Source organism: Diabrotica virgifera, chromosome 9 (genome assembly GCF_917563875.1).
Source record: "Diabrotica virgifera virgifera chromosome 9, PGI_DIABVI_V3a".
Lineage (NCBI taxonomy): Eukaryota > Metazoa > Arthropoda > Insecta > Coleoptera > Chrysomelidae > Diabrotica > Diabrotica virgifera.
In genome coordinates this window covers 106,230,872-106,238,299 of record NC_065451.1, presented here as the reverse complement: position 1 = coordinate 106,238,299, position 7,428 = coordinate 106,230,872, and positions in this window count along the sequence as shown.

Here is a 7,428-nt window from a genome sequence, read left to right as displayed (position 1 = left end):
GTTGAAACAAGAATATTGCGACACTTTAAAAAATATAGTCATATGTCCTATACTTAAATTCAACAAAAATCCAGAACTTCCATCATCTTATAGGCCCATCTCCTTATTATCATGTGTAACAAAATCTCTTGAAAGACTAATAAAATTGAGAGTAGAACATCTTTTAGAAAGTAAAGCAGTTTTTCCCTATTCACAGTATGGATTTCGTAGAGGTCGAGGCACAATTGATGCTCTCATACATTTAGTTTCGGATATTCAACTTTGCTTCTCAAAGAACGAATTTATGCTATGTTTGTTTATAGATTTAAAGGGTGCGTATGACGTGGTTGATTTGGATATATTATATTCAAAAATGGCGGCATGTGGTATCGATAAAAGATTATCTGTGAATATATTAAATTTGTATGTTAACAGAAAAATATATTTACGTGACCATAATAATGTATTACACGGTCCAAGAATATTATATAACGGTCTTCCACAAGGCTCAATTCTAAGCCCTTTGTTATTTAATGTTTACACTGCAGATCTGCATGACCTGATAGATGACAAATGTAAAATAATACAGTATGCCGATGATATATGTTTATATACCAGCCATAAATCCTACGATGATTGTATGTTTAATCTAAAACGTAACTTTAGGAATATAGATAGGTGGGTTAAAAACATGGGATTTAGCATATCAAAAGATAAGTCTTCGATTGTATGTTTTACAAGACGTAGACAAAAAATCAGAGGCAAATGCCATATAGGTGATTATGCTTTTCCCTTAGAAGAAGAGTATAAGTATCTGGGCATGATCCTAGATAAAAAACTCTTGTGGTCTAGCCATATAAAATATGTGAAACAAAAGTCAGAGCGTGGAATTAACCTTCTGCGTTTCGTTTCCAAAAAAAGTTGGGGTGCAGACCAATATATTTCCTTAATGTTTTATAGATCCTACATACGATCCATTCTAGATTATGGCTGTATTCTTTATGGTTCTGCTTGCAAAACAAATCTTTTAACACTAGACAGAATACAATATAAATCTATAAAAATCTGTCTAGGAGCTATGATGTCCTCACCAAGTCATGCAGTTCTAGCAGAAGCTCAAGAACCACCTTTATACATACGTAGGCAAATATTAGCAAACAAATGTCTAATAAAATACAGAACGTTTAATACAACTATGGTTCACAAAATAGGTCTGCTTTCGACAGAAAATTTAACAAATTCTTACTGGAGGATAAAAAATTCGCCTCCTCTTACAGAATCTTTTATCGATACGAATCTTTACCAACCTTATATTTCACAGCTACCAAAATTTCCTATTTTCGAACATGACTTTGAAGTTCTGATAGACAAACCAACCATTATAATGCCATCTTATTCAGACTTGCCAACTTTAACAAATCTTATATTTAAATCCATACTAAACAAATTAGGGAAAAATTTAACAGTAATTTATACAGATGGATCAAAAACAGATGAAAGTACTGGTTTCGCATTTTTTGTTTCAAACAACAATTATGCAGAAAAATACCGAATTCCGGATTGCTGTTCTATTTTTACAGCCGAGGCTGCTGCCATACAGAAAGCACTAACTTGGTGTGCTTCTAATTATTGCGAGAACGTTGTAGTAGTCTCAGACTCTCAGGCAGTACTACAAGCTATTTGTAGCCATCCATTAGATAATTTCCAAAACTCCAGTATTCTTGATATCAAAAAAACATTACATAATCTAAAATCCACTAAAAAAACAGTTACTTTACTGTGGGTTAAAGGACATAGCGGAGTGGTTGGAAACGAAATAGTGGACGGAATGGCAAAAAATACATCCGACATACCAGAAATCACAAACATTTTCAACTTCAAAGACCTATTTTCTGTTATCAGAAGTGTTGGCAGGGAGAGATGGAGGTCCAAATACGAAGATGTTCAGCAGACATCAAGAAATCATTACTTTTCTATTCACCCATTATTACCCAAATGTATACCTCATTTTAACTACAATTATAACAAAGTACATTCCTCATTAATAACCCGGCTAAAACTTAACCATGGCCTTTTTCCAGAGCATCTACATAGGATTGGAATCTATGAAACTCCCTTCTGTCCATGTAACTATGAGTCCATCGGGGATCTGAACCATGTATTCTTGGATTGTCTTAATCATAGGGATCAGACTCAAAACTTATATTTAGGTTTAATTAACCTTAACATTAGCCTTCCAGTTAGCATCAGCAATCTTTTATCTTATTCTGACAAATCTATATTTAATATCTTAATCAAGTTTATAAATGATTCTAAGATAAAAATTTAAACATATCTATAACAAAATTCTGTGGCAAAAAGACGCTTTGTCTAATGCCATCTCTTTCCACACACACACACACACACACAACTCGTAAAATATTTAGACCCTTGCTTGGTAATCCAGCTGAACAGGTAAAGAACCTACCTTTTATGTAGTTTATAATCTGAGAGGATGGAATATTTTACCAAAATATTCCATCCTCTAAGTTTACAATAGACCTTTTCTACCTGTCCTCAAAAGATCGGTATTTTTAACTCGTGGCAACGTCGAAAAGCGGCAAAATGATGGGAAATACACATTTTTATGTTGTGGAAGTCAAAATGGTTATGAAGTGTAAAAATTTTTGTATATAATTTAAATTTTTAAAATTAAAATTTTAGAAAACTGAGAACGATACAGGGCGTTAAAAAATGCGCTCAACAAACATACACGAATTAAAATTCGAAAATGATAGTATTTCTTGGTGATGCCAAATGACTGCAACATGAAAAGATGACATAATGATAGCGGGATGTATATATATATATATATATATATATATATATATATATATATATATATATATATATATATATATATATATATATATATATATTGCATTTGCGTCCCTCGTGGCTTCTGTATAGTTTTGACTCTTCGTGACTTCCGATCAATATACAGCGTGTATATTAACAAGAATTATTTCATACAGTTAGCGCTCGCTTTGGCATCCGTTATACTGGCAACAATGTACTTATGGTATCAAGTAAAATATTTAACCTTGGTCGTGTTTATGTGAGAATTTAGTTGAAGAACCCAGACAAATTATATTTATAACTTTTGCCAACTAGGTGGTTTTGCTCGGATATACGATAAGGATTTGCTGTAAATTGTTTGTTTTCGTTTTTATACTCTTAAATCAGGTTAGAAAAACTTATTTCTTGGGTGTAGTTATGGATAATGTATTTTCTAAACTTTTAAATTTTCTATTTTATTTCGATGGAAGAAGATTATGGATCTCGGAAGATTCGATGGAATAAGTGATAATGTAATATACTTAACAATACCACTATATACCCTTGACAAATGTTTATTTTTTAAAGTTAATAATTTTTTGATGAGCCTTTCGATAGATTAGGTTTATTATTAAATTTTATTTTGATAAATAATCGGTATTGTTTCTCTATCTCTCTCTCACACTCTCTCTTTCTCTCTCTCTCTCTTTCTCTCCTTAGCGCATCCTTTTCTGTTTTATTCTTTCGAAATTTGCTATACAAGTATTTTCCATTGCTCTCTGTTTCTCGCTCTCTGTTTGACTTCTCTCCATCTCAACGCCAATTCTTTCATGATCTCTTGTTACAGTTCTTCTCCAGCTATTATCAGGTCTTCCTCTTCTTCTTCTTTCGTCTGGTTGGTATTCGAGTGCTTGTTTGGTTATATTATTTCGATCCTTCCTCAGAGTATGTATAATCCATTTTCATTTCCTTCTTTTAATCGTGACTGTTATTTTCTCTTGTTTTGTTCTTCTCCGTAGATCTATGTTTTTTATTTTATCTGGCCAGTATATTTTTAGGATTTTCCTCAACTATTTATTTATAAAGGTTTGTAATTTTTGGCTAGTTGTCTCTTCCTGTCTCTAAGATTCTGCGCCATACAACAATATAGTCTTAAAACAGCTGTTAAAGATTTTGATTTTGGTTAATTCTGATATACCTATCGCGTGTGTTCCAGATTTTCCTTAATGCATTATATGATTATATAATGAGTGCATATTGTGCCTTTACTATCCTTTTTTCTACATCTGATCTACTAGCGCCTTTTTTCCATGATTGATCCCAGATATGTAAAGTTATCTACCTCCCGTATTTGTCTTCCTTGTATTTTAATTTTAGTTTATTGGTTACTGTTTTTTTAAGTTTTGTTTTTTTGTCTTTATCTTCAGGCCCATTACCTTGGAGTATTTTGCAAGCGTGTCGATCTATTTTTGCTTATGGCTGCTATGTTCGGTTAGGGGACAAATGTCATCTGCGAACTACAAATCCTCCAACTAGTTATGCAATTTCCATCTAATACCTGTTTTATTATCGCTTACTTTCTGCATGATCCAGTCCGTTATTATTAGAAATAATGTCGGGGATAGCACACATCCTTGTTTAACTCCGCTTTGTATAGCTATATCTACATACTACCATTTTTCCCGCATGTTCTTGTCTGGCTCTATATTTCTTGTCAAATAGTCTGATTAAGTTGATGTATTTTATCGGTAGTCCATATAGTTTTAGAATCTTCCACATTTGTTCTCTGTTTATACTATCGAAGGCCTTTTCAAAGTCAAAGTCAAAATAAACATGTTTATGTTTTTTTGCCATTCACTAGCTTGTTCCAAGATAATTATAAAGTACAAGAGATACAGCGGTACAGGTACAAGATACAGAGGTACAGATAGAGTACAAATGTGGTCGATAGTGGAGCGTTTTGCGCGAAAACCTTCTTGGTTGTTTCTTAGTCTTAGTTTCTTGTCTAGTTCTAGCTTCAGTCTATTCAATATGATATTTGACATTATTTTGAATGCGGCACTTAGCAGTGTTATTGCTCGCCAATTCTAGCATTTATTTAAATCGCCCTTTTTTGGTATCTTAATGGTTACACCCTCGTTCCATTTCTGTGGGAGCTCCTGGTTGGCCCATATCTTGTTAAAGAGTTTGTGTAATATTTCTACTGATTCGTTTGCGTCCGCCTTTATTAAATCTATCGGTAGGTTGTAGCTTTCAGCGGCTTTGCTATTTTTTAGTTGATTCAGTGTGTTTTGTACTTCTTCTTTCGTAATTTCAACTGTTCTAATGTTTATTTCCTGTATTACATTATCTTCGTTTATATCTGATGTTTGGAGTATATTTCCTCGCAGTGTTCTTTTCATCTTTGTATTATTTTATGTTCTGTTGTAATTATATTTCCTTGTTTATCTTTGATTTGTTTATTAATGTTTAGTGTTTTCCCTGTCAAATTTCGGATGATATTGCACTGTATTTTCAGGTCGTTTTCTTGCGCAGCTTTTTCTGACATTTTTACCATATGATTTACATAGTTTCTTTTGTCTTTCCTTTTCTGGGTTGCTTTTTAACCGCTATATTTTTTCTTTGTATTTCCTTTCTACTGGTTTTCCTTCTTCGGTTGCTTCTTTTACATTATAAATACAACAATTCCCGTCACAGTTCGGACAAGAATTTTAGTTATTAACAAATAAGAGTCAAATATGACAGTTTTTTCGTTTAAATCACTACAGGTAAAAATAAGGTAATTAAATATCTTATTTAGATTATTCATCTTTTAGTAGATAAGCAAAGGTTTAAAATGAAAGTTTTTGAATTTTGATTCGATTATTTGTTACTTGGGAAATTGCAAAATAAAACTAAATTTCGATAATAAAAAATTGCTATAACTTTTGCAAAAATTAACTTAAGACTTTGATATTGCATGAAATGTTGAGTCAAATAGTCCACATAATACACAACAAATTTCCAGACGATTTGTCAATTAGTTTACATTTCATTCGATTTGTTTATCACAAAGAGCTTTTGCAATGTTGTTCAGAAAATAATAATGATACAGCAATTCTGTGAAAACCACAGGAAAGAAGAATACTTATATTTTCAACTTATTTAAAAAATCAATAAGAAGTCATTTTTACCATTCTGAAAACATTTTACGAAAGTAGAATCATTTTTGGCTTATAAACAATTTGAATAACCATATTAACATATTGACTAAATCTGCGTTGGGATTTGAAAAGCTGATATTTTTACACGAATTTTCAAAAAAAAAACTTTTCGCCTAGGTTAATTACGAGCAAAGTTAGCCACGTTATTTTTAAAGATATATTAACCACTATGTTCAAGTTTACTCAAAATTTTACACATAAACTATATACATATCTTGAACTTCAAAATAGCGATAGTTAGGTTTCTTAATTGTTATGAACAAACTAGCTGTGAATTAAATAAAAAAAAGTGGTTAACTTTGACCGTAATTAACCAAGGTAATTTTTTTTTTAACATTTATGTAAAAGTACACATCGAAAACAATGTGATAACTACAGGGGTATTTCCGTTACACCAACAATCAGCAAAATATAAGGGAGGATCTTAAAAAACCGAATAGAAGACGAATACAAGGAAATGGAAGCAGAAGAACAAGCAGGATTTAGAGCCGGAAGATTTACAATTGATCACCTTTTTGCAATCGCACAAGTCATGGAAAAGAAAACAGCGATTAACCCAGAGATTTATTTCGTATATTATATTGATCTGAAAAAGGCATACGACAGTGTACCTTTGGTAAAGTTATGGGAGGCAATGGAGGATACAAATATTAACATAGAAATGTGAAAAGTGAAAACTACCCCTAATTGTAAAAAATTATAAAACAACATTTTAAACTTTAATATTGTCAACATTTGGTTTTTATTAGGTACGTAATGTTTGTTTTATGCTTTAAGATATACTATCATAATATTGCCACCCTTAAAACCACCCTTCTTGGAGTTATATATAAAAAATTTACTTATCCTAAAATAATCATTTCGGCTTGCATCGATTTACATAAAAATTTGGGATTAGGATCATCTCACCCTGTACTTCATATTCTATATCATGCTTAAGGGCGTTGCTTATTTGTGTAACCTACCCCTTATTAACAAAAATTATATAAAAATATTGTAAATTTTAATATGGGTAAAATTTGGTTTTGATTGGTTAAATAATGATTGTTTTATACTTTAGGATAAAATATCATAATATTTCAACCCTTAAAAACCACCCTTAATAACATCACAATTTTTAAGTATAAGTAGATAATTTAATAGATCTATACAGAATAAGTAGAATTAAAGAATTACAAAAACATTTATTTACACAAAAATACGAATTTACAAATATGTACAAATACAAATACAAATAGTTTTTTAGTCATCTTCTAGTATACGAACCGATTCTGTGGTATTATACATACATTGAAAATGATCCATAAGTGGACTATTCCAATTTTTCAAAAAAATATTGGTTTTCTAAACATAGCTCCTTCATTTTTGGCGATAAAAAGTTTTTTCAAAAATAATTTTGTAGGATTTTTAAAGAGTTATAAGACTGTGA